The 27,674-nt window shown below is 47.8% G+C and overlaps 2 protein-coding genes across 3 annotated transcripts in view; both read left to right on the top strand.

The window, feature by feature from the left end:
• The window catches only part of CSAD (cysteine sulfinic acid decarboxylase), a 742,174-nt gene that overhangs the window by 516,157 nt on the left and 198,343 nt on the right, over positions 1-27,674 (top strand). The gene's annotated exons all lie outside the window — the stretch shown is intronic.
• Positions 1-27,674, top strand: part of RARG (retinoic acid receptor gamma) — a 122,930-nt gene that overhangs the window by 4,143 nt on the left and 91,113 nt on the right. The window contains exon 1 of one of the 2 annotated variants that reach the window (XM_083427774.1): positions 5,569-5,714. The exons of the other annotated variant lie outside the window; for it this stretch is intronic. The gene's annotated coding sequence lies outside the window, so the exon portion shown is untranslated. Of the gene's footprint in view, positions 1-5,568; positions 5,715-27,674 lie in introns of those variants that run through there. 2 annotated transcript variants of the gene reach the window in all.

The following is a 27,674-nucleotide window of genomic DNA, read 5'->3' as shown; positions in this document are numbered from 1 at the left end:
GATGAGCCACAGGTTCCTCATCTCTGTTCTAAAGCATTGGAATTGAGACACACTGCTGGCTCTTGAGCTGATGTGAGATGAAGCATGAGCAGCACTGCCACGACACCAAAAAGAAATAAAATAAAATTAAGGAATGTGTCCCAAAATGTTTGTTTGGGTCAAAAGTGGCTCCCAGGTTTGAAAGCATTGGAGACCAGTTCCTCTCCCTCCATTTTGGGGTTGGTTTGTTTTTTGCCTTTTATTACAAAACAGAAAACACAGCACAAAGCAACACACACACTGCAACAGCAGCAGTTCCAAAGCAGCTCAAAAAAACCGTCCACAATGTGAAAACAACACACCCTATTTTTGTTTTCTCAATACATTGTGGCTGAAGACCATGTTTGAAAACATGTATTGGAGCAGGGCCGGGCAACCTGCAGCTCTCCAGATGTTACTGGACTACAACTCCCATCATCTCTGACCGTTGGCCATGCTGGCTGGGGCTGATGGGAGATGGAGTCCAACAACATCTGGAGGGCCGCAGGTTCTCCAATCCTGACCTAGAGTATGATCCCCATTCATACAGGGCATCATCCAGGTCTCTTTTGCTTTGCTGTAGCCCCATATGAGCCTCAGAACCCAGTTCTCCCCCTGCACATTCCAGGAGGAGATTGGTAATGGTGGGTGAGCTGCCATTCAAGGACCCTTGTGTGCCAACGCTGACCTTCTTATTGAGAAACGTCTGGTGCACTTCCAAAGAACTGCGGGGTTTTCTGGAGCACGTTTTGAAATCAACTCCTCTTGAAATAAGTGTCTAACAGCTGTAGCTTTGTCATGTGGAGAAAAAAAATGAGATGATGAAAAGAATGTGGAATGGAAATAATGCTTCTTTAATTGTGACTCTTGGCTTGTAGAATCCTGATGAGGCCCTCTGCACTAATAAAGTGCCCATACCCTGGCCAGAGGGCTCGATAGCAGGAGGTAGCGAGCCTTTCTTACCAGGGTGTGAACTCGCCTCCTTGGAAGTGTCTGTGAGCAGCAGGACTTCTTCTCCATGGGTCAGCGGAACGCTGGCTAGGGATTGCATTTCCAGAGGCTAGGTAAGGAATCAGGATTTCTGGATTTTGTTCAGTCTCCTGCCTCCCCATGTGAGTCATATGGGCATCTTGTTTCTGCACTTGCCCTATGGGGATAGCACTGACCTACTTCGCAAAGCTGGGTGTGATGCTTTGTCTTGGAGGTACAGTGGTACCTCGGGTTACATACGCTTCAGGTTACAGACGCCGCTAACCCAGAAATAGTATCTTGTGTTAAGAACTTTGCTTCAGGATGAGAACAGAAATTGTGCAGCGGCAGCAGGAGGCCCCATTAGCTAAAGTGGTGCTTCAGGTTAAGTACAGTTTCAGGTTAAGAACGGACCTCAGGAACGAATTAAGTTCTTAACCTGAGGTACCACTGTATGTTGAGATGTCTCTATTAAAGGCTATATAGAAGGGTAGCCATGGGGTGGCTACCAGCTGGAGGCTGCCTGCACGCCATGCATTTAAAAGTACATGGTGTGTCCCCCTCCCCAAAGAATCCTGCGAACCGTAGTTTGTAAATGGTGTTAGGAACTGTGAGTAGTAAACTACAGTTCCCGTGGTGATGTGTGTTGGAGGGTGTTGCTTTAAATGGACTGTAAGTGTTTGTAGACCCAGGCAAATCATGGCTCTCGTGGGAAATAAATACCTTCTTCCAAAGGCTCTTCACTTTTTAAGAAAATCGTATTGGGTACCATCACACTAGCATTGTGTGTGTGCAGTGTGTCAAAAAACTTGCTGTGTTTGCAAAGAATTGGACATCTCATGGGTACAGATATAGATACTAGATATAGATACTAGCATTGATTCAGAAAGAAAAATTTATACACCATTTGATTGTAATAAAAAGCCTTGAAATGATATCTATATACACACAAATTTCTTGCCCTTGAGGTTATAGAGAGTGAAAATGCGTGAGCATCATCCAAGGAAGGTCCAAACTAGGGGAGCGATGGTGGTCCAAAAGTAGGGCATCGTTGTTCCCTACAGTCCTCTCCCTCCCATAATTCACTGCTCCCTCTCCTGGGCTTCTATTTGGACTCCATGCAAAGTAAGCAATGCATGCAGATGTACTTAATTTGAATAATTCTGCTTGCTGAATTCGGGTTTACTTAGCTCAGGCAGCTCTGCCTGCCCCTGTCCATTCCTTGGCCCCTTTCCCTTGCTGCTCTTTTGGCTTTAAAAAATATATCTTAACAGCTTCTCGTGCTGGTCCGAAAGGGGAGGAAAACAGCTAGTTAAAAAAAAGGTTGCTGGCCAAAATAAGGTTGATTGAGCTCTTCCCTTCCCAAAGTGCTGAATGGAGTAACAAGCAGAATCCGTTCTCTTTTCATAGCAGCGTTCTAAGTGTGTTCACACCTTGGCTAGATACTAATTAGGAAAGGCTTAAGGACTCCCATTGGTGTGAGGCTGGTTTGAGAAACAACACACCAAACACTAGTATCTTATAACAAAGTACAGGACACGCATGCATTTTGGATAACGCTGTGTGAATTCAGATTAAAAACCCAGCCCTGGAGATGCAGTTAAGTGCCCAGCAAACAGGAGTGTGGACACAGCCTAACTTCAGGCTCCCTCCTTTTTCAGTAGAGGTGGCACATTAGAAGGATGAGTCAGGATATTTGGTCTGGTCTCTTAGGTCCCCTTGCTCATAGATATCCAGTGTGGCACCTGTTGGTGTGCATGTGCCCACAGAGACCTTCCCTGGCACCCATAATAGGGTCCTGTTGCCCCTTGCTGAAATTAGGCTTGAAAGAGATCTTCCACTGGCTTCAAGAGGAGGGTGGTCTTCCCGGAGCTTGCAGCTGTGGAGGAAAGGTTATCTCTTGCCTTCTGACTTGCGCTCCCCATAAAGATCAAAACCCTCCCCCCAATAACTTGAGAAAAAGCAAAACAAAAAACAAAAAAACCCACAACCTTTCCCAAGCCTAATTCCTGGTGGAAGGGAGAGCATGTGCATCGTTGCTGCATGGTGCCCTCCACAGTTTCCCCTATCTACAAATGAGTTGTGGATAGGAGCTTCCCAGAAGCATGATTTGCTTCCTAGAAAACAGTGCAGTGAAGTGGTTTTTGTAGATCCACCCTGCCCTTTTTATGAACAAAAGCAGGGGCAGGTGGTGTCAGTAGGAAACTGGGGAGAATATCATTGCCCTGGCACAAACGATTCACCATCCCTCTGTTGCTTCATAAATCCATTGTCTCTCTTGCACCATTGACAGAGGAACCAAGGTTTAATGGAAGAAGCAGGAGCGTGCTGTCCAAAGGATTAACATGTCCTTGCTATGCTCCCCAAGGCTGTGGTGGGTTTGAGTTGACCGCTAAGTGACATACTCTGCTTAAGTTTGAGTAATGGAAGTACCTGCCTTTCTAGGTTGGGATATAATCCTGAGATATGGAACCTGCTACCATATCCAACTTGTGTTAGAGCATAGCAGAAGTTAGACCTTAGAGACGCCCTGCTGAATGTTGAGAATCGTTCTGGTGAGCAAGGAAGTTATTAAATGGTGTGTTATACTACACACCACAGTCCTTATCCCAGGGGTCGTTATTAAATCTGATCCACACCAACAATGCCTAGTCTTAACCTTGAAGGACAACTAGGCTGTGAGCTCATGAGCTGCAGGTCAGGAACAAAGAGAAAGGAAATGTTGGCTTGGCACTTGAACACCCATCCGAAAAGATAAAAAAAACTCATGTGGACAACAGACTTTGGAAAATAAAGATGTGCTCATGGCCATAGTGCTGGAGTTCCCTGTTGCTTGCTTGCATGCGTGTATGTAGCATTCATCTGATGCAGCCCTAGGCCTTAAGAAGCTGTAAGGGCACAGCTACCATGCACAGACACAGTACAGCCCCTGTGTACATGAATCGTTTTGGCGGGACGTGGGGAGAAATGGCCATAGTTTGTGTGGTACAGCCAAGGACATACTTCGGGTAGGTGGTGGGCAACGGCTTGGTGCAGAGAGAGGAAAAACTCTGTCATGTGGTATGTTGCAAGTTAGGACAAGCTGCAGATACTTGGGCTACTTTGTCAAGGGGAGGGTGGGATAAATGGAAAGCTCGAAAGCAAAACAGGAGGCACGAGATCCAACATTTGTCAGGGAAGCAGACAGAGAAACAGAGCAGTTTTTCATCTCGGATTTAGGACCAGTTCTTTCTTTTTCAGTGAATGAGCTGACATCTTCTGTGTGTTTCATGAATGGGTCAAGCTTCTGTAAAGCAGTGAGACACACAGCGCACCTTGAAAAATATCCAAAGAATGAACTGGTCTCCTAGCTAGCTGCATCAACCTGGGACATGTGTTTTGTGGACAACTCAGCATATACAAATCTACCAGATGAAAAATCAAGTTGTGTTGCTTGTTGCGTGAACCTAATGTTCCTAAAAGTGCTTCCCGGTGCAGGAGTGTGCGAGGTGTTGCCAGGTATGCTGAATCTACACACCTGATATCCTCAAGGAGCAGAGGGGGCTGTGCTGACACCTATTCTGAATACGGCTAATCCAAACAGACTAGGAAGATCAGCACAGGTGGCACAGTTCAAATAGGTGACTATAGCATTAAACCCCTGTATTGAAAGGTATCTCTTCCTAGAGAGAGCGCTGCCTTTTTTACATAGCCTAAGGGCACTTCCACATGGGACTTGAGTATATTTATTGGATCGCAAGCTACAGCTTGTGCTGATAGGATGAATTAAGGGCTGCGCAGTCCACGTGGAGGACAGAGAAATGGGAACACAACCCCTTTCTTTTCCTGATACCATGTTCCATTATTGTAGTTTAAAGCATGAAAAATTCTGAGGTGGGAAGATTTTTCATTCTAGGTCAGGCATAGGCAAACTCAGCCCTCCAGATATTCTGGGGCTACAACTCCCATCATCCCTGGCCACTGGTCCTGTTAGCTAGGGATGATGGGAGTTGTAGTTCTAAAACATCTGGAGGGCTGAGTTTGCATATGCCTGTTCTAGGTGCACCCCAAAGCATCAAAACAATCAGTGCTCTGAATCCTAACTTCTGCAGGTCATCCTTTTGGCTGTGTCAGTCCATTATTATCATAGGTTCCTGTTCTGCTGCCATGTACCTGCAGGGATATTGTCCTAAGAAACTTGCAGACTATGTAGCCAAAAAGACCAGAAAAAGAAGCGGTGGGGGGTGGGGAAGCCAGATCTCAATTGGCAGAAACCAACTTCTGGTTTTGGGTTATATTTCTCTCCAGAGCTGAACCCTGAAAATGGGATGGTCCTCCAAGTTTGAAACAGCAGCTGGCTGCACACAGTGTTGATATGATGTTACCAAAAACCCTTGGAGCAGCTTTGCACTGAAAAAAAAGAAAGAAATCTTTTTAAAATGTCATTGTGGGGAGAGAAGTTTGAACAGAAATAAAATAATCTTCACGCAACACTTTAAAAATAAATAAATAAATAAACAGTATGCTTGAAGGATGGGTGGAGGGGAAAGATGACTGGCTGAGCCGGCATTCTGTTTTCTGAATAGCATGTTAGTCATTTTGGTTACAAAGCCAATGAGGAAGCTGGCTTCACTCTGCACCTGAGCACTGTGTTGTGAGTTGTATACGGTACATATGTGTTATATCTGTCTTCAGCCTCCCTGCGCTGGCTTTTTGTTGTTGCCGTCCCACCTGAGTTACTCCTTCTGGTAAGTCTGTGCTAGCAGTGATCTGTGCTGGGATCACCGCAGTTGCTGTTGGGCCTGTGGATATCTGGCATGGCAGGGATCGGGGTCTGTGCTGCAAGTTTAGACAGCTTTGAAAGTGATGCAATCATCATAGTCTGGCCCCAAAGAATTGCGGTTAGTGTCGTTGTGTGAGGGTGCTAAGAAGTCTTTGCTTGAGATTCCTAGCACTTTGCTTTCTGCAAGAACTGCCGCTGTCGAGTCTCCTTGGCTGGGAGGCAGATTGGTCAAACGGGGATGGAAGTGGTTTTAAGCTATTGTGCAGAGCATCACGATCTCTGGTAGAAGCTGTTCTTTGAAAGCGTATTATTTCAGGCAGTTCTGCCGGTTCCTGTGTAAGGGAGTTTCTTCATGTGCACCCAGTGGTGGTCAAGAGACATGGTTGCGGAGACAGTTCTTCACAGGTTTTGCCACCAGGGATGATGATAAGATGGCTGTAGCAGTTGCCCCGGCTTATGTTGTTTGTGCCTTGGTAGTGATGTATGGAAGTGAGAGCTGAATCATAAAGAAGGCTGATCGACGAAGAATTGATGCTTTTGAATTATGGTGCTGGGGGAGACTCTTGAGAGTCCCATGAACTGCAAGAAGATCAAACCTATCCATTCTTAAGGAAATCAGCCCTGAGTGCTCACTGGAAGGACAGATCCTGAAGCTGAGGCTCCAATACTTTGGCCACCTCATGAGAAGAGAAGACTCCCTGGAAGAGACCCTGATGTTGGGAAAGATGAAGGGCACAAGGAGAAGGGAACGACAGAGGACGAGACGGTTGGACAGTGTTCTCAAAGCTACCAGCATGAGTTTGACCAAACTGCGGGAAGCAGTGGAAGACAGGAGTGCCTGGCGTGCTCTGGTCCATGGGGTCACAAAGACTCGGACACGACTAATGACTAAACAACAACAACAACATCGCGCCCACCTCTGGTTATTGAAACACTCCTGCTGTACTGCCTGGTTGCATGAACTGAGCACCACAGTGTTATAGCCAGGGGCAGGGGCGCAGAACAGTCATGTACATGAGGAAACTAAACATTGTGCCAAAGTGAGAGAGTGCACAGAGTTTGAGAAGTTAGCTGTTGCCCTGAGATATGTACATATTCGTGTATGTGTGAGAGAGGGCTGTGTGTGGGGGGGAGAGAGAGAGAGAGAGAGGATGTGCCCTGATTTGTACCTCTGGCAAGCACGCAGCATGTCTCAGTCTCCCCACCGCCACCTAAATAAAGCGGTTTGGTTCTTTCCCTCCTCCATGTAGGCGATGGTTGTTCTAGAATCCAGCTGCGGCCCCACCTCTCTCCCCCTTGCGGCCCACACCCTCGCACAGTCTTGCCTGGTTTCCCACGCCAACTCTCACTCTTCTCTCCTTGGTGTCCTGGCCCTGACTCACCTCTCCACAACACCCCCAGGGCCCGTAAGCACAACACCTCTTGACAGGACGATGTGAATGCTGCATTGTCAGTCTGTCCTAAAAGCAGCGGGGTGGGGTGTGTGTGTGTGTGTGAGCGGGTTGGATTGGGTGTGGGCTTTGACATTTCTGGTTCGAATCCAGCCAAACAGGAGGTGGCAGGGAGTTTTGTGTGTTGGGTGGTTCCAAGGACGTGTGAGAGAGGGAGAGACAGGGGGGTTCCAAGATGGAGGGACTTCGAAAGTGGGCTGGCCAGCGCGGAGTCCCCTCTGCCAGGATAACATTTCAGGGAAGTGAGGGCAGGAGGCCGGCGGATGCAGCCAAGCCCTCTGAAGTGGTGCCATGCAAATCCTGACTTGGGGAATAATCAGCAAAACAGCCTCGCCTCCCTTCAAGGCGTCGGGCACCACCCTCCTGGCTGCCGAAGCCACCGGACTGGCACCTCCTGTTTCCGTGCCTGCTCTTGGACACACGCCTGAGGGAGGAGGAACGGCACTCACCCACCCATACCAGGTGAGCCAGTTCGTATCCCTGCTGGCCCTACCCGCCCTGTGAAATCCCTTATTTGACCCCAGCACGGGGATGGAGCTTGCCACACCTGCGCACACCACAGCGTTCTGGGCTCGTGCCTGGTGTGAAAGAGGAGCTGGTGTGGAAGCACAAGCTGAGCTTCTGTCTTTCCGGTGACTTTAGCGCTTCAGGTTAAGAACTTTGCTTCAGGATAAGAACAGAAATTGGGCTCCGGCGGCGCGGCGGCAGCAGGAGGCCCCATTAGCTAAAGTGGTCTTCAGGTTAAGAACAGTTTCAGGTTAAGAATCAATTAAGTACTTAACCCGAGGTACCACTGTATATATATGTATTTTCTCCCAACAAGCGCTTGGTGTATCCAATCCTTATACAGTGGTACCTCGGGTTAAGTACTTAATTCGTTCCGTTTTTAACCTGAAACTGTTCTTAACCTGAAGCACCACTTTAGCTAATGGGGCCTCCTGCTGCTGCCGCGCTGCCAGAGCACGATTTCTGTTCTCATCCTGAAGAAAAGTTCTTAACCCGAGGTACTATTTCTGGGTTAGCGGAGTCTGTAACCTGAAGCGCATGTAACCTGAAGCGTATGTAACCTGAGGTACCACTGTACGGCTAAAGGGTGACCTTCCCCAGTGCTATTCGTCATGATGTGGTTCCAGTTTGTAGGTGGGAAGAGTCCTTTCAGAAGGGCTTTCCTTTTCACCCAAGTATCCACATGGTATAAGGCAGGGATAGGCAATCTAAGGCCCGTGGGCCGGGTGCTGCCCAATCGCCTTCTCAATCTGGCCCGCGGATGGTCCAGGAATCAGCGTGTTTTTACATGAGTAGAATGTGTGCTTTTATTTAAAATGCATCTCTGGGTTATTTGTTGGGCATAGAAATTCGTTCATTTCCCCCCTCCCTTCAAAATATAGTCCGGTCCACCACATGGTCTGAGGGACAGTGGACCGGCCTACAGCTGAAAAAGGTTGCTGACCCCTGGTGTAAGATAATGTGGACATGAAAAGGCAGCTAAATAGGTGAGGACTCCAAGGAATGAAGCCCACAGGGATCCACACGTTTTCTCTAACTGGGCAGGGGCTAGTTTGCGCAGTGGCGGCTGGTCACGGAGGGCAAAAGCCGAGAAGGACCCTCAGCAAAATTGGTGCCAGGGTGAGGGCATGGGCATGCAGCGGAGGCAGGGAGAAGGCGCTTCCTGCCCTGCGCCGCTGGTCAAACAAAGTCTGTTTTTCCTCACTTGGGGAGCAGCCCTGACCTAGGGAAGGCCAGTCTGTTTGTTTGTTTGTTTATTTATTTCACTGCGACCCGCATAAACGTGGTCGTGTGCAAGTGAGATGTGCATAAGTGTGTGTGGTGTGGTGTGTGTGCATGTGTGTCTGTATAAGGAGAGCGATTTAGACTAGGGGAAGTCTAACTTTTAACTTTAAAAAGACTCTCCCAAAGTCATGTCTGGCCCTCACTGCTCCTGACTGTTTAAGGGCCAGAATTTTGAATGCAGCAGCGGCAGCAGAAGTAGAGAAAGGAGTTCTGTCTGTGGCTTCTGTAGGGACTTGAGGAATCATAGAATCATAGAGTTGGAAGAGACCACAAGGGCCATCGAGTCCAACCCCCTGCCAAGCAGGAAACACCATCAGACCACTCTGAAGGGGCAGGTGCTGAACTAAGCAGCACAGCGCAGCAGCAAAATGAAGGGGTAAGAGAGCAGTTTTAATCTGATCCCTTGGGCCTGTACTAGGACTCAGCCCCTGATCAGGTAGCATGAAAGGGCCCCTGAACATGCGCAGAGTGCATCTTCCCAACTGCCAGGTTCCTTGAGCCCAAAATGTGGGGTCAACGGGTGTGATATGAAGTGGGCATGAACTGCAAGACCTCTTGCTTTGAGAATCAAACCTTAATGTAGGCCTGGAGATTGCCAGGTGCAAGAGTCTTGGTGGACATGTGACATGAATGAAAGGCTGAGCTAGCAATTTAAGCTTGGGTGCTGGAAGGGAAGAGAGCTGCTGATGGCTTAACTAGCCACTGAATCTCTTGGGATGGACGGGGAAGAAATGCCGGGATGAAGAGCTCCAGAATTTGATGCAGGGTAGGCTTGGGGCATTTTAGTGGTTTTGCCATGGTTGATGCCAGGATTTTCACGAGTGGCCCCCAAGTCCCTGAATGCTGCTGAATCCTATTGTGTTCCTATATTCATGTGCCGCAAGTCCAAGGCTTTCTTTCCCAGCTTGTCACTCATCCATCCTGTTCCCTTTTCTTGCCTTCCTGTACAAAACGGGTTCATTGGAACTGTGTGTGTTGTGTGTGTGTGTGTGTGTGTGTGTGTGTGTGTGTTAAGCCAGATGCCTGTGCAGCAATTTCCCCTCCCCTCCCAATGCTAAGGGGATGAGGGGGTGCGAAGCGGGTGGGGTGGTGGGGGAAATGCAAGGCTTGCTCAGACTTTCCTGCTCTGCCGTCTGCGAGACAGGCCTCAGCTTGCTAGCCATAAAAAAAAGTGAGCTAATTCGGTCATGGAAAAAGGTTTGGGATTTTTTTTCTGTCTCTCTCTTTTCTGGTGGAAATACCTTAAACATAAGTGTGATATTCAGGCAGTAAATGGGGGCTTTGTTCGCAAGCTGGAGCCAGGAGGCCAAGGGGAAGGAGTGCTGGAGCTAAATTCCCCCCACCTCACCTCACTCCTCATTCCCCCCCCCCCTTTCTCAAATAAAGTATCTGAAATGGTAAAGTTTGATAAAAAGAGAGTGAGAGAGGCCTGGAAGGCTGCAGATGAAGGGGGCTGGGTGGGAACAACAAAGAAACATTTAAAACGAAAATAAAACAAAATCCAAAGTTTCTTCCTCCTCCTTGACTCCAAGCAATGCCTATGAGGCCCAGGGTTAGTTCTGGTCCTGTGGGCAAGTGCTCTATTGTACAGAGGAAGGTCCTTTATTCGAAGATGCCCTGTGGATCAGGTCCTGTGTAAAGATCTGAGAGCAAGGGAGGGACCATTCAAGTGGCCCATCAGCAGTTAATTAGCACCTTTGCAGCAGACTGAAGAGGCACACAGGTCACCACTATGAAATGCACTATGAGATGCATTTCTATTTAAATTATAGCCATGACTTCCTCCTCCACGGGGACGCGGGTGGCGCTGTGGGTAAAAGCCTCAGCACCTAGGGCTTGCCAATCAAAAGGTCGGCGGTTCGAATCCCCGCGGTGGGGTGCGCTCCCGTTGTTCAGTCCCAGCGCCTGCCAACCTAGCAGTTCGAAAGTACTCCTGGGTGCAAGTAGATAAATAGGGACCGCTTACTAGCGGGAAGGTAAACGGCGTTTCCATGTGCGGCTCTGGCTCGCCAGAGTAGCGATGTCACGCTGGCCACATGACCCGGAAGTGTCTCTGGACAGCGCTGGCCCCCGGCCTCTTGAGTGAGATGGGCGCACAACCCTAGAGTCTGTCAAGACTAGCCCGTACGGGCAGGGGTACCTTTACCTTTACTTTACCTCCTCCTCCACACCAATGCATATAAATCAACATACCTGCAATTTGGAGTCCTGTTGTTTCTTTTTTTTAAAATAATATTTATTACTTTTTGAACAATTTAAACACTACAAAACAAAACAAAAACAAAAAAGAGCAATACAATACAAAAACACTACATAACACTAACACATTAAACTAACAAAACCAAACAAAAACAATTTAAGAGACTCAAACAGTTTCAATATCTTGTCTTTCATTCACTTATTTCACCGACCTCCTCACACCTCCCTTTTTGTATTCCACTTCTATCAATTATTTCAGCAATTCCTTTCCATCTTCCTCTGTTTTGTGTCCTATAATTATCTTAACACATTCTAACCTTATTTTAGAGGAGTCCTGTTGTTTCCTTAGCACATTGCATTTCCTGTAAGTGGATGCCCTATTGATGATGATGATGGTGATGATGATATACCACCTTTCATTTCTAGAAGACATACAGAGGCACTGTAGTTCTGGAACCTGTTGTACAACCCAAGGGCTTGCAGGACAGAGAAGTCTGAACCATCACCCAACTTTGAGGTGGGGAGCTACTATACGCCTTACCCTGGGTCCCACTATTTTCCAACTTTCCAGTGAAAGAAAGGGCTGTTGTCCTTGTTGGCTTTTTAGACTATGGCAGTAGTTGTGGTGTTGCTACTACCTGTGTTTAGGGACACGTGTGGCGCTGTGGGTTAAACCACAGAGCCTAGGACTTGCCGATCAGAAGGTCGGTGGTTCAAATCCCCGCGACGGGGTGAGCTCCCATTGCTCAGTCCCTGCTCCTGCCAACCTAGCAGTTTGAAACACGTCAAAGTGCAAGTAGATAAATAGGTACCACTCCGGCGGGACGGTAAACGGCATTTCCGCACGCTGTTCTAGTTCGCCAGAAGCGGCTCAGTCATGCTGGCCACATGACCCAGAAGCTGTACGCCGGCTCCCTCGGCCAATAAAGCGAGATGAGCGCCGCAACCCCAGAGTCGGCCACGACTGGACCTAATGGTCAGGGGTCCCTTTACCTTTACCCGTGTTTAAGCATTTTTCCAAGGCTGCATTTCCCAGAGTTCCCTGGAAGCATGTGAGGGGTTCCTGAATGAGAAGGTGAGTGAGGGTAAACAAACATCCCTCTGACAACTTTGCTGTGGCTTCCAAACTTCTCCATCAATGCAGAGCTGTCAGGGAGCTTTTGGCTGAGTTCTGAGAACAGCAGTAGGAAAACTCCAGCCCTACAGATGAAGACATGGTTATGTGCAAAATCGAGTTGCAAGGGCTGGCATTTAGCTGATAGTCGGAGCTTGCAAAGCCCCATGCACAGCGCCATGAACAAAAAACCAAGGCACCTGTGCCATGGGTGGAAGAGATAAGGATGCAGCCTATGACCACATCCAGTCACCCAATCCTCTTCTAAGAGGTCTCTCAGTTCAGGATGGGTGTCCTGCAGCAGTGGCGTAGCGTGGGGGGTGCAGGGGGGCTGGCTGCACCGGGCGCAACATCTGGGGGGGGGGCGCTCGCACTCGCAGCTCTCTGCCCCTACCCGGCTCACTCACTCTCTCTCACTGCAGTGCTGGCTGTGCGAATCGGATCCGAGCCGCCGGGTCGCCACCCATTGTGGAGGGGAGGGTGCCAGGCATGCAGTGGGGTGCGGAGAGAGAGCGAGGGACTATCTGGGCGAGGGACAGTGCAGCGGGGGGGGGGGCGCAAATTACTTGACTTGCCCCGGGTGCTGACAACCCACGCTACGCCACTGTCCTGCAGGCCTCCCCAGTGCTCCTTTTGAATTTGATGTGTCCACCAGGATTCTTGACAGCAGTTTCCTTGGCAGACATGGCTGTGTGGCAACCAAATCAAAGGGATCCCTAAAGAAAGGATGAAAACCGCTGCTCTTAAGAATAGTTCAGGGGCCTCACTCCTACGTTTTTGATGCATGCAGAAGCGCACATGCGCTCATGAATGGCCAGAGAGGATGCATTGGGAAAAGGCACATGTTCTCTGATTTACCTGAGCCTCCTTTCGTATGGTGGGCGAATTAACATCTTCATCCTGCAGGTAATGGGTAGGATCCATTGTAGCACTATGCACAAGGGTTTCTGCTTGCACAAAAACGGGGTTCTCCTCTCTCCTGCCCCCCTTCTGTTCCCAACCCTCTGGAGCAGTTTTGTGGAGGGCCTGGGGCACAGGCCAGCTGCGGCAGGGGGGGTCCGATTGCACAAAGAGAAATCCTTTTGCTGATAATAATAATAATAACAATAAAAAATTTTATTTATATCCCGCCCTCCCCAGCCGAAGCCGGGCTCAGGGCGGCTAACAACAATAAAACAGTACAAAAGTACAGCACAAACAACACTCTAAAATCATTCATTATAAAATTAATTAATTCAAGCCACTGGCATCCACTGGGCCAGAGCTCCGCGAAGATTGCCGAGGGAGGGAGTCAGGCTGTGCCTTGGCCAAAGGCCTGGTGGAACAGCTCTGTCTTGCAGGCCCTGCGGAAAGATGTCAAGTCCCGCAGGGCCCTGGTCTCTTGTGACAGAGTGTTCCACCAGATCGGAGCCACGGCCGAAAAAGCCCTGGCTCTAGTTGAGGTCAGCCTAACCTCCCTGTGGCCTGGGACCTTCAAGATGTTTTTATTTGAAGACCGTAAGTTTCTCTGTGGGGCATACCAGGAGAGGCGGTCCCGTAGGTACGAGGGTCCTAGGCCGTATAGGGCTTTAAAGGTTAAAACCAGCACCTTAAACCTGATCCTGTACTCCACCGGGAGCCAGTCCAGCTGGTATAGCACCGGGTGAATGTGATCTCGCAGCGAAGACCCCGTAAGGAGTCTCGCTGCGGCATTCTGCACCCGCTGGAGTTTCTGGGTCAGTCTCAAGGGCAGCCCCACGTAGAGCGAGTTACAATAATCCAGTCTGGAGGTGACCGTCGCGTGGATCACAGTGGCTAGGTCAGGGCGAGAGAGGTAAGGAGCCAACTGCTTAGCTTGGCGGAGATGGAAAAATGCCGCCGTGATGGGACACGGTAGCTTAATATAGCCCAATACCTGCATATTCTTTCCTTTTCTTATTAATGTTTTTAATCCATTTTAAAACAGTTTTCACTAACTAAACATTACACCTTGTAAAGTATAAGGAAAGCAGGAAGCAATGAGGCAGTGTCGGCACAGGGTAATGTCTCCATTTTCTGCCATAACAATTCGTGACAGAACAGGATGGGATTATCTGAGTAGCCCGGTTAAACAAAATGTTCGAAATGATTAACTTTCTGGCTTTTAACTGGTTAACGGGTTCTTCAAATTGAAATAAAATGACATATTATCAAATCTCAGTGAAGATGCCCCTTTTGAAGACCTTGAAGGGAATATTTGTATTTTTAATTTATAATTTTGTGGTGTTTGTAAACCACTTGATAGCATTTTTTTAACAGTATGCAGTCTATAAATTGATGAATTAAGTTAAGTAATTAATAAAACAGAAAGTGAACAAATGCACCCCTTGTATTCTAGCTTCATGTGAGAGTTTGAAATTTTCCTTGTTGCTGTAACACATCAAACTTGTAGCTTTGATGAGAAACAAGTTCAGGACTTATCGGCATTGTGAAGTACCAAGGTTTTAAAAAGCAAGTACATTTTGAGTTCAGTGGAACACCAGTGGGTGTCAGCTGTTGTGATTATTATTTTGTTTTTAAGAAAAATAATATTTATTAAACGTTTAGGAGTTACACAGAAAAGAAAAGAGAAAAGTGAAAAGAAAAAAAAGGAAAATACAGGATTACATAATAAAAAAGCAAAAACAAAAGCACAATACATCAAATACACCAAAACACAAAAAACACATAAACAATTGAAAACACCTCCAATCTTTATCCTTATCTTTCATTAACTTATTTCCTCGACCTCCTCACACCTCCCATTTTTGTATTCCAGTTATTAATTAAATCAGCAAATCCTTTCCGTCTTTCACTGCTTTCTATCATTTAGTTGTCTTAGTTTATTTTAACCTTATCTTACCATCAAAATCTTAAAATTTATTTATACTTAAAACTTTATCATATTTCTACTAAAGTCATGTAATTTCATTCCACCATTTCCTAACATTCCTTAATTTTACAATATTTCTCTAAATAGATTTTTAATTTTTTTCCAATCTGCTTCCACTGTCTCTTCTCCCTGGTCTCAGATTCTGTCAGTCCTTTCTATCAGTTCCATATAGTCCATCAACCTGGTGATCTTCTATCCGAGGCTCTTAACTCTTATTTTGGTAACTTTAGTACAGTCGTTTCATCAGGACGGGCAAGGTAGCTACCAACTTGAGATATACAAACTAAGAAAAAGACATGGTCACATTTACTGGTTTGTCAAATCAGATGCTGGAGTGGGTAAATTGGTCAGTGTGGGGTTGGGCATTTCGGGAGTGCAAAGATTTTTATTTGTGGTCAGGCCTGTCGATTAACTGACACAGTGCTGATGTTAATGAACAGTAATCTGCCATTGTATTCAGCGATTGTGACCCGCTATTGAGGCAGTTAATATGGTGCCCTCCAGATTTTGCCGGACTTCCAGTTCCCATTGAGCCCCAGACAGCATGGACAGTGGTCAGGTATGATTGGATTTGCTGTCCAATAATATCACATTGGCTTCGCTGTATTAGTTGGCTGTTGATCTGTTAACACTTGCAGCTCTCGGAACAAGTTTGCTTGCATTGTATAACCCCGGAATGGTGCAGCATGGGTTGGTGCTGTACTGATGCCACTGCCAAAATTCTGTAGATGTGGGATAGCAGTTGCATCAGCAATAGCGTTGCTGGGCAGATGCCATCGGGGCACTGCCAGTGTATGCCTGTTTGTTTGTTGTATATACCATATATACCGCCCTTCTTCATAAGATGTCAGAGCTGTTCACAGAATAAAAATACAGGATAAAAACCAAGTAAATAAATGAAACAAAGCAGCAGAACAGCCCCGCCCCCCGTCTCATAAAAAGGTAAAGGACCCCTGACAGTTAAGTCCAGTCGCAGACGACTCTGGGGTTGCAGCACTCATCTTGCTTTACTGGCCGAGGGAGCCAACGTTTGGCAGCCATTGTTGTTGCTGTTTAGTCGTTTAGTTGTGTCCGACTCTTCGTGACCCCATGGACCAGAGCACACCAGGCACTCCTGTCTTCCACTGCCTCCCGCAGTTTGGTCAAACTCATGCTGGTAGCTTCGAGAACACTGTCCAACCACCTTGTCCTCTGTCGTCCCCTTCTCCTTGAGCCCTCTATCTTTCCCAACATCAGGGTCTTTTCCAGGGAGTCTTCTCTTCTCATGAGGTGGCCAAAGTATTGGAGCCTCAGCTTTACGATCTGTCTTTCCAATGAGCACTCAGGGCTGTTTCCTTAAGAATGGGTACGTTTGATCTTCTTGCAGTCCATGGGACTCTCAAGAGTCTCCTCCAGCACCGTAATTCAAAAGCATCAATTCTTCGGCGACCAGCCTTCTTTATGGCCCAGCTCTCACTTCCATACATCACTACTGGGAAAACCATAGCTATACAGACCTTTGTTGGCAAGGTGATGTCTCTGCTTTTTAAGATGCTGTCTAGACACATTTAAAAGGCTGTAGAATATTAATCAGCCCAAGGCCTGCTTGAAGAGGACCGTTTTCACCTGGCACCTAAAGTATATATATAGTGAAGGCAGCAGGCGATCTTCCCTGGGGAGAGCATTAAACAAACAGGGGGGGGGGCACTACAGAGAAGGCCCGTGTTGCCACCCTCCGAACCTCACGTGGAGGAGACAAACCAAGAAGGGCTTCAGATTCATGAATGCAGAGTCAGAGATTGTTTATATGGGGGAGAGGCAGTCCCTCAGCTATTGCGGTCCTGAGCAGTTTAAGGCTGTATAGGTCAAAACCATCACTTTAAATTGGGCTTGGAAACTAATTGGCAGCCAGTGCAGTCAGACCAGAATCAGTGTGGTGTGCTCAGTGAGCAACCTGGCTGCTGAATTCTGCACTGGCTGAAGCGTCCAAACCATCTTCAGAGGCAGCCCTACGTATAACGTGCTGCAGTAATCCAAGCTAGAGGTTACCAGAGCATAGACAACAGAGGTTAGGCTGTCACTGTCCAGACAGGGGCATAACTGGGCCACTAGCCGAAGGTGATGGGAGGCATTCCAAGCCACTGAGGCCACCTGGACCTTAAGCGACAGCAGATCCCTGCTTCTCCACTGGGCCACACACACACACACAACCATTGCAGCACACTGGGCAGAGTTGGGGCTTTGGAGAAAGCATGAAAAAACCAGATAATGTACACCCCATAACCAAACTCTGGCTTCTGGGTGACTTGCTTTGCAACCCTGTGTGAAGGAGAGGAAGAGGCAAAATGGTGTTGTGCGCTTGGGGGCAGAACTATGTCGCAGGGCAGGGTAGGTGTAGAGGAAGCAACTCTCATACAAACAGTGTTGTTTGTTCCCCGTCCTCAGATGCCTCCGGGGCATCTTGCAGACTTCAGCACATAAACCGGGCATTTTGATGTGGCGTTCCAGGCGCCAAATATGACTCAGGGCGGTCTTCTACTGCACAAAGCCCTGGGCAGCTTCCAATATATCTCAGTCCCTACCACAGGGCTGGCTGGAGTTATTTTTGCTGCCCTAGGCAAAAAAAAAAATTCATTGTCCCCCTCATCTTGTTGCACGAAGTCGTGTGTGTTTGGAGGCATAAGTATGTTCTGTTATTTGTGGGTTTTTTCCTGATTACAGTCCCTTTCCCTTGCTCCAGAAGCGAATGGAGGTCATTTGGGAAACCTGTGAAGTTGGGACATGTCCTTTGTCCCAAACATCAGGTTGACGGGAGCAGTAACTGTATTCCTCCATGCATTTCCTTATTACCTCTTGAATTCTGCTGCCCCAGGAAGCTACTGCCAGCCCTGCTCCATCTCAATAAGTTAATTGGGTAAACTAAAACCACAGTTGGGCAAGTGTGTACATCACATAGCTGTTTCTGTAATACCACTAATTATCTGGGGTGAGGTTAGGGTGACCCGATTTAATCAGAGGTGGGGCTCGCTTGGATCTTCTGTACTCCTCTAGATGTGAGAATTCCGTCAGGTGCGCCTCGGGTTGGTGTGGGAAAAGAGGCATCAATGAAAACGAGTCTCTTTCCATAAAGGTGCACACGCCCCACCCACGCTTGCAACAGGTAACCTCGCAGCTGTGGATGGGATTCCATCCCACATGTTTGGGAGGCGGTGCTGGGAAAGTGCCTAGACCAAGCGGTTACCTAATTCGAAGTTCGTTTTTTGGAGCCTGATTTCAAAATGAAAGTCTAGCCTGATAGGGAGGGAGCTCATGCTAGATCCAGATATCAGCTTCACCCAGTGATGCCATCACTGAACAGAAAATTGGAAGGGAAGGGAAGAGGGACAGAGGCCAGTGTTGCCCATGGCATCTGTGCTGGTCCCGTGGGTTTCCGTGAGGCGAGGTCCGAGTCTAGTCTGAGGTCGAGGGAGCAGTATTGAGGCCGTCCGTCAAAGCTGAAGCTGGGTCCAAGGCAGGGAGTCGGGTGAGGTCAGGAGATCCGGCAGGACAGGGTGCAGGCAGGAACTGGCCAGCAACAACGTTGCTCCCGCAACTTTGGGCTGGCTGGCTTTTATCTGCCCTGAGGCATAGGGCAGCCCTGGTCCACAGGTGACTCGCCTCTCCTGGCCTGGAGGCGTGCACTCCTCCTGCGGGAACTTAGTTCCCTCCGCCTCTCTGCCCTAAGCCTCTGCAGCTCAGGAGAGGCTGGAGGGTTACTGGACCCAGAGGCAACCTCACCTTCCCCTGACGGGGCTGAGAGTGGAGCACCTGCAGGCAACGGGTCCTCCATCACCTCAGGAGCCAGAGCAGACTCAGCTGGTGCCTGCACCTGAGGATTCAGCACAGGTGAGGACCCTTCAGGCTCAAGCCCCAGCCCCGGCTAAGCTGGTTCTGGAGGCAGGGACTCCTGTACAGGCTGGGATTCCTCAGGTTCAGCCTCCAAGTCTGAATCCCAGGCCATCACAGCACCCCTGACCACCATTCAAGGCACCCCAGGGTACCACAGCACACTGGTTGAAAACCAGTGATTTCAGTCTGTAGTTGTGCCCTTAGTGAGTAAAAACAGGGCACAGTGTGAGGTGTGTTTGTCTCCCTGTGCTGCCTTTGCTGCTCTTGTGCTGGAGTTGCTGTGCCACCCACATCTACCCTGCTGGTATGATGGTTTGGACTGGCAGCAATCAGGGAGGACTGGCACGGTCTTACTGGTGGTCTAAACAGAGCAACCAATAGTAAACAGCAATAAAAAGGGTGGTGGCCACCCACAAAAATGATCTCTTGGAAGGGCCTTACTTAAGGAACTCTTACTGAGACTTCCTCTGTTTTCTTCTGCTATGTTTTACGCCACAAAGAGAAATTGGGGCGGCAGCGGCGGGGCTTCCCATCCTCCTGCTACAGCATACAACTAGTTGAGCAGGAAGCATCCCAGCCAAAGGCGCGTACTTATGTGAGAGCTGGTGTAGAAGCTTAGAGCGTTGTTGTAAACATAATCTGGTCTTGTTCCCTTATGGGGTACACAAGAGCCCTTATAGAGTCCTTTGTAGGTTCTCCATCGGTAGGAGAAAATAACAGAGGCCAACCAGAGAATACTGAGAAGCAAAGCAGCTAGTAAGCCTGATCTTTATAAACCCTGTTGCAACAGGGTGCTCCCTTCACACGCAGGCAAGGAGGAAGACCCAAAACAAATGTGCGCCTCCCCTTATACAGTAGTACCTCAGGTTACATATGCTTCAGGTTACATACGCTTCAAGTTACAGACTCCGCTAACCCAGAAATAGTGCTTCAGGTTAAGAACTTTGTTTCAGGATGAGAACAGAAATTGTGCTCTGGCGGCGTGGCGGCAGCAGGAGGCCCCATTAGCTAAAGTGGTGCTTCAGGTTAAGAACAGTTTCAGGTTAAGAACGGTCCTCCGGAACGAATTAAGTACTTAACCTGAGGTACCACTGTTTAGATATTTTGAAATTCCCTGCCCTGGAGCTCAAGACCACCCCCAGAAACCTCATATATATATCACAGAAGGGGTGTAGCCCAAAGATGCCCCCCCCCGATACATCATAGAAAAGGCGGTCTACAACAGAAATCTGAGTGAAATTCTTATAACAGCGTCAGCCAGGAAATCCCCAGTTCAAACATCACTTTGACTATGAACATACTGGATGTGGCCTCAGCCAAGTATATATTCCCCCCTCCACGCCATTTGCAAACCAGCAATGACACTACCTACCTATAGGGATTACAAAGGAGCTTTTTCCTCCTTGAATTTGTCTAAACCTCTTTTAAATCCATTGCTGCCTCCTGGGGGAGCTAATTCTGTACTTTTAACTATATGCACAGTGTGAAGAAATGCTTCTTTTCCTCCGTCCTTGGCCTCCCGCTGATCACACCGCATTAGCTTTAGCTTTCCATGCTACTGCTTGCCCCTTCTCTTCTTAAAATCTGCTTAGGCATGTGCTACTGCAGAGCAACCCTGTCAAAGCAGAGGACAACTCACTTCCCAGGGTGAACTAAAAAACTGAAACTGAAAAGGAACACCCACAAGCCAACTGGGTTTCGAAACTTCTTTGGGAGAGGCAATGCAACAACAAGCAAGAACCGCAAAACATATCCTATAGATGTCTTTGACACTCGCACAGCTGCATTCCATGCAGCAATCACGATCGCAGTGAATGCAATATTCACTGAGAAAAGCACTCTCGTTTCCCCAGATTTATAATACTGAGCTTGCGAGAGCTTGAGAAGTCTGGTATCTCAGCAATAAAGCGTAACAGTCAGGGACGATGTGTAGATGCTGTACAGGCAGGAAGCATGCACAGATTCATAGCACCAAAGAAACAACAGTACTATATTTACACCCACTTTAATTGTTGCATGGTTCGCACTGTTCACAGTACAATTCTGCCAGTGTTCCTGTAGTGCTGTGCATTGTCTGTTCCTGCACCCTTTGGGTTATAGATGCCAGTGTATCTGAGTTGTACCATTAGATGTTTCAGGAATCTGCCGGGGATGGACTAGATGGCCCTGGGTTCCCCTACAACTCTACAATTCTGTGATTTATGAACAGATATATTAATTACCCTGCTAGATGAACTTTGAGAAAGCCTACTTTCGCAATTGCTTCCAGCCAAATACCGTTCTGGAATGGTGTAATCATGCAACATGTTATTTTCTTCAGAGATCATCCCTGCCCTATCCCAAGGGCTTACGGCAGTTTACACTGTATCCATATCTAATTTTATCTTGACAACGGTCCCTGGGTGTAGGTGAGCTTGGCAGTGAACGTGCCCAAGGGCACCCTGTGAACTTCACGGCTCAGTTGCGATTTAGGCTTGGGATTCCTGCAAACTTATACAACACTTTCTGCAAGCAATAAAACACAACAAAATTGCAATCAGGCAAGAAAGAGGGATGCAGTGGATATGAATGGCTCTCTCTTCTTCTGGGAGCCAACCTGGGTGTGATGTGTCTCACAGTGCTTATTTCACTTTAATGCAGCCGTTGGAGGGGGTGTCTGAAATTGATCAGAGCAGTAGCAGTGCGCAGGGAGTACTTAACCCTTTCCCTCTTGGCTGCTTCCTCCAATAATCACCCCTCCCAGCTGCTTTTGTCCACGCGGAGGAAAAGACCTGTGGATCATGTATCTTTTCCCCCATGAGTGAGAAGTCGTCACATAATGATCTTGATGGGGGGGGGGGGGAATAATACCATGCACGGAAGGGGGTTAAGCAGTCCGCCCACTCCCCAATGCTGCTTCTATCAAATCTGCAGTACAGTGGTACCTCGGGTTACAGACGCTTCAGGTTACATACACTTCAGGTTACAGACTCCGCTAACCCGGAAATAGTACCTTGGGTTAAGAACTTTGCTTCAGGATAAGAACAGAAATCGTGCAGCGTGGCAGCAGCGGGAGGCCCCATTAGCTAAAGTGGTGCTTCAGGTTAAGAACAGTTTCAGGTTAAGAACGGACCTCCAGAATGAATTAAGTAGATAACCCGAGGGTACCACTGTATGTGTCTATTTGGGAAGTGGCTCGCTTACCTCTCATATGATGTGCAGAGTGGCACTGGGTTCCCCATTTTAGGTGCCAGCTCTGCTGTTCCACTGAAAAAATCAAGAACATGTGCCAGATACTCTTTTCTTACCTATGTGAATGTTAATTATGCTCCCTCAACTTAAAATAAAAGTCTGTGGGTATAAAGTGACTTGATGTGATCTCAGGAGTGCCTGAGGGCAAAAGCATTCTGACTAGATGGCAGTGGCGTAGCATGGGTTGTCAGCACCCGGGGCAAGGCAAGTAATTTGCGCCCCCTAACCCAGGGCAAGGGAAGTAATTTGCGCCCCCCCCCCCGCTGCACTGTCCCTCCCCCAGATAGTCCTTCGCTCTCTCTCCGCACCGCACCGCACGCATGGCACCCTCCCCTCCACAGTGGGCGGCGACCCGGCGGCTCGGATCGGATTCGCACAGCCAGCACTGCAGTGAGAGAGAGTGAGTGAGCCAGGTAGGGGCAGAGAGCTGCGAGTGCGAGCGCGCCCCCTCCGATGTTGCACCCGGTGCGGCCGGCCCCCCCCTGCACCCCCCACGCAACGCCACTGCTAGATGGGGCAGTATTGGTTTGTTAAGGTAATTTCCCCACCCTTTTCTCTTTTTTATTATTATTATTATTATTATTATTATTATTATTATTATTCTAAGGGGGGAAAGCTGGGGATCGGGGACAGAGTTGTAGGGAATGTGATGACTCACCCTTCTCTGAAAGCTTAGGACAGGAGTCAGCAAACTTTTTCAGCAGGGGGATGGTCCACTGTCCCTTGTGGGGGGGCAGCCTATATTTTGAGGGGGGAAATGATACAAGAACACCATGAGCCCCGGTGGCTGATTACCTGTGTCTTGCGAGCAGCAGGGGCTGGCGGTGGTGCAGTGGCGTAGCGTGGGGGGTGCAGGGGGGGCCGGCCGCACCGGGTGCAACATCTGGGGGTTAGGGTTAGGGGGCGCAAATTACTTGCCTTGCCCCGGGTGCTGACAACCCACGCTACGCCACTGCGGTGGTGGCAAAGGGACAATGAGTGGCGTGCGAAAGGGCTCTGGAGAGGAGCTGCTTAAAATGGCGGCCGCTCGAGTGCTTCTGCTGCTGCTGGCATCAACAAAGCCCAGCCCCCTTCCTCCTCTAGGCAGGGCAGGGAGATGCCAGGGAGAGGGAGGGAGGAAGTGCTGCCGCTGCCGCCATGTGAGGGAGAGGGAAAGAACGCGCATGCTGGCGATCCACGCAGCGATTCCCAGACCGTCTGCGGGCTGGATCCAGAAGGCAGTTGGGCCTGATCTGGCCCGCAGGCCTTAGTTTGCCTACCCATGGCTTAGGAAATGGCCTCCTCCTCCTCCTCTCTGGTTTAGACCAACTCACTTTACCTCAGCCTCAGTTCCACGTCTTTGTGGGTCTAGAATAGTGTTGGCCTACATCTCAGGGGATGTTTGAAAGGCAAACATGAAAAAAAGTGGAGGGTCACATTCAAGTAACTGGATGTTTTCTGGCTGGATACTCCTATTATTATTATTATTATTATTATTATTATTATTATTATTATTTCTATACTACTTTATATTTTTAAGGGAGGGGGGAATTTCAAAGCGATTTACAACCTACATTAAAGCATCAGATAAAACAATCCAGAACAGAACAGAAAGTCAAATACAAAGTATTCATTCAAAGCAGCGTAATTAGCAGGAAACTAAAATATCTTCAAGATAAGAAAAATAAAACATTACAACCGCAGAAAGCACTTTTAACACAGCAAGGATAACAACAGCAGCAGCAACAACAAAAATCTTAAAACATTTCAAAGGAACACATCGCTAATGAAAGTCAGATATAAAAATGCACATTTAAATCAGCATAATTAGCAAGAGAATGAAATATTATAAGCATAGGACATATCTGCTGCTGATGCTGCCAGTCCTGGTAGCTCAGTGGCTGTGAAAGTTCAGGCTCAATGACCTGGGTTTGCACTAAGAGACAGCCAATATTGTCGTTGTGCAATTCTTGGTTCATCACGGTGTTCAGGTCTGTAAGAGAGTCCGGAGCTCTGGCTAAGATTTTGCAGTCTATGGACCGGGTATATATGCTCTCCTGTGGATTCACTCAAGTATAACTAGGTATGTGTTCATGCCATTCAGACCTGTTGGAGCACTTTTGTAGCATAGCAGAGTTAAAGGTATTTTAAAAAACAAACAAACATAGAATCATAGAATTGCAGAGTTGGAAATCCAACCTTCAATGCAGGAATCCCAACTAAAGCATCCATGACAGACGGCCATCCAACCTCTGCTTAAAAACCCCCAATGAATGAGAGTTCACAACCTGCTTAGGGAGTCCGTTTAGAAGGCATTTATGCCTATGAGCATGATAGAGGCACCTGGAAGTGAATAAGACAGGTTTCGAAGACTCACCTTTAAGCACGGTCGTGTTCAGCTGTAGCCTGCAGCTGGTAGTTAGTAGTGTTGCGATTAGTGGGTTTTCCACCCCGCACCCATTTTTTGTGGCATTAGGGCATGTTGGCAGGGGTATTTTTCCAAGATACATCCCTGAAAAATGCTGGTGGACCAAATCCTACCTGGAGTGGGCATCTGCATATAGAGGAACTATCGTTTCCTAGAGTGCTCTCTGAATAGATAATGTGTGGCACTTGGATGAATTTGCCAACTGGGAAGAGCCAGGTTTCCAAAATACACTCCTAAGTTGAAGGGTAGGGACGCAGGTGGCGCTGTGGGTTAAACCACAGAGCCTAGGGCTTGCTGATCAGAAGGTCGGTGGTTCGAATCCCCGCAACCAGGTGAGCTCCCGTTGCTCGGTCCCAGCTCCTGCCAACCTAGCAGTTGGAAAGCACATCAAAGTGCAAGTAGATAAATAGGTACCACTCCAGTGGGAAGGTAAACAGCGTTTCCATGAGCTGCTCTGGTTCGCCAGAAGCGTCTAAGTCATGCTGGCCACATGACCCGGTAGCTCTCTTGGCCAATAAAGCGAGATGAGCGCCGCAACCCCAGAGTCGGTCACGACCGGACCTAATGGTCAGGGGTCCCTTTACGTTTAAGTTGAAGGGTAGAAGTTTCCCATCTTGAATACTGCACTTTTTTTTTTAAGCATGGTTAAACTCTGGGTGCTTTTACACCTGATGCCAAGACCACCTTTCTATCTCTATTGTGACTTAATTTGAATATGTTTGATGAGCTGTGTAACATGGCAAGCAACCATTCTAAAACGTGAAAAGAGATGTCAGCGAGTTAATTGTATAAATTTTCATAGACATCCCAAAGCAGCCTTGTTTTGGGAAGCTTTTAATGTTTGCTTTTTATTTTGCTTTGTTTTATTTTTATTTTTGTTGGAAGCCACCCAGAGTGACTGGGGCAACCTAGTCAGATGGGCGAGGAATAAGAGATTAATTATAACTATTAAAGTTGCCCCTAGAAATGTGACTAATTCTAAAGTCTCAAGTGGCATTTCCTGCACTAGAAAAAAGTGGGAGGGGTTGGGTTTTTTTAATTGACCTGCAAAGGTCTTAATGTGGATCACTGTTACTCTTGTCATATGATTTGAAAAATGCAACATTCAGTATAAGTACTGGTTTCGAACCGCCGACCTTCTGCTCGGCAAGTCCTAGGCTCTATGGTTTAACTCACAGCGCCACCCGCGTCCCTAGGACGTCAGTATTTTCATCAGAGAAAAGTTGGAGGGTATGTAGGGGTCACCTGTGAGGTCCCTGTGGAAGTGTTCTCTCGTGCCCACAAGCCCCCCTCCTTAAACTAGTCTTGAAAGAAGCATTCTATTGTAGCCAACAGAATAAGCTTGTGGCGTGTGCTCAGCTATGGTGTGTGTGGTGCCCACAACAGTTTTTCCAGTGTGAAGATGGCTCCATGGGTCTCAAGAGGTCGAGCATCTCCCGTCTTGGAGCCTTTTGGAATTCCTCCCCCACCCCACCATATCAACCCTTTTCAAGATAGATCAAGATTATTTCAATTTTGCAGCTTGAGAATTGAGATTGAGAGAAAATGGCCTGCCAGAAGCCACTGCAGCCGAGATACCATCTGAAGCAAGCTCTCCTATCTTCAGATATTCACTGGGCTACATTGGCTCTCGGTTTCTGAAAAATGTGGATTATTGCAACTCCTCCGGTGGGGAGAATTTTATTTCTTTCCTGTATGCATTCCCTTCCACATCGACAACATTCTCGATTGGTACTAATGGTGGGAGTCAGTCCTTTCCGGTGTCTTGTGTGGAAATTTTATTTATTCCATTTTTGCTTGAGCAGAGTTCCATTGAACCTTGGGCTTTAAGTGAGCTCCTAATGGAGACAAGAAGTGGCTTCTGGTGTCATCTAGGTTTCAGCATAGAATGTAGCATGTGAGTGAGATAAAGCCAATAAGATAATGGATGTGTATATTAATAACGGAGCGGGGTTTTTTTTGGGGGGTGCTCCTTCACAGAGGGAAGAAATTACTGTATTTTTTGCACCATAACACTCACTTTTTTCCTCCTAGAAAGTAAGGGGAAATGTCTGTACGTGTTATGGAGCGAATGCCTACGGATGGCAGGGGGATCTGCTGCAGTCGTGAGCAAAGGATCCATGGTTCCCCTTCCTTCCCTCCTCCATGGCTCGCTTTGAAACAGCAAAGCAGGAGAAGAGCCGCTGAGTGGGGAGGAGAGAGGGACAGAGAGCCTGCTTCTTTAAAGGAGCAAAGTGGGAGAGGAGAGGAGCCGCTTACACGAGTGTAAGCGGCTCCTGTCCGGTTGGTTCCTTTAAAGCAAGCAGGCTCTCTGTCCCTCTCTGCTCCCCACTCAGCTCACTAAATAGCAGCAAAGTTTTTCAGCTCGCTAAGCCTGCTTGCTTTAAAGGAGCAAAGTGGGAGAGGAGAGGAGTCTTCTCTGCTTATACCCCTCTTCTCCATTATTAGCAGCATCCTTCTCCACACACCCCATGTGTGCTCCTTGTCCCTTGAATGCTTTTCCTTCCTTCCCCACTTAAAACGTGGTTACAAAGCACGGATCCACATGGATCCTCAGGGCTACTCCAAACTCACTGTCAGATCACATGCCTGTGGCCACAGCATGAACCACAAAAATCATACATCCACTATTTTGTTTAGAATATTTTTTTCTTGTTTTCCTCCTCTAAAATCTATGTGCGTGTTATGGTCGGGTGCGTGTTATAGAGCGAAAAATATGGTACATCCTTTGAAGTGTAATCTTAGATGCTTCCCATAACATTCTCAATTGATTTAGAATTGTTTGCTGTGGAAAGACATTGGATAGCCAGCTTGATTTCAGTGCATCTACTGTCATGAGAGTTGGAAAACATTTAAAATTAAAATAAAAAGAGCATGTACAGTTTATGACACCTGCATCATGTTCTAAAGGTAAAGGGACTCCTGACCATTGGGTCCAGTCGTGGCCGACTCTGGGGTTGCGGTGCTCATCTCGC

Source organism: Podarcis tiliguerta, assembly GCF_965153285.1.
Source record: "Podarcis tiliguerta genome assembly, chromosome: 2".
Lineage (NCBI taxonomy): Eukaryota > Metazoa > Chordata > Lepidosauria > Squamata > Lacertidae > Podarcis > Podarcis tiliguerta.
This window is presented reverse-complemented; position numbering and strand designations above follow the sequence as displayed.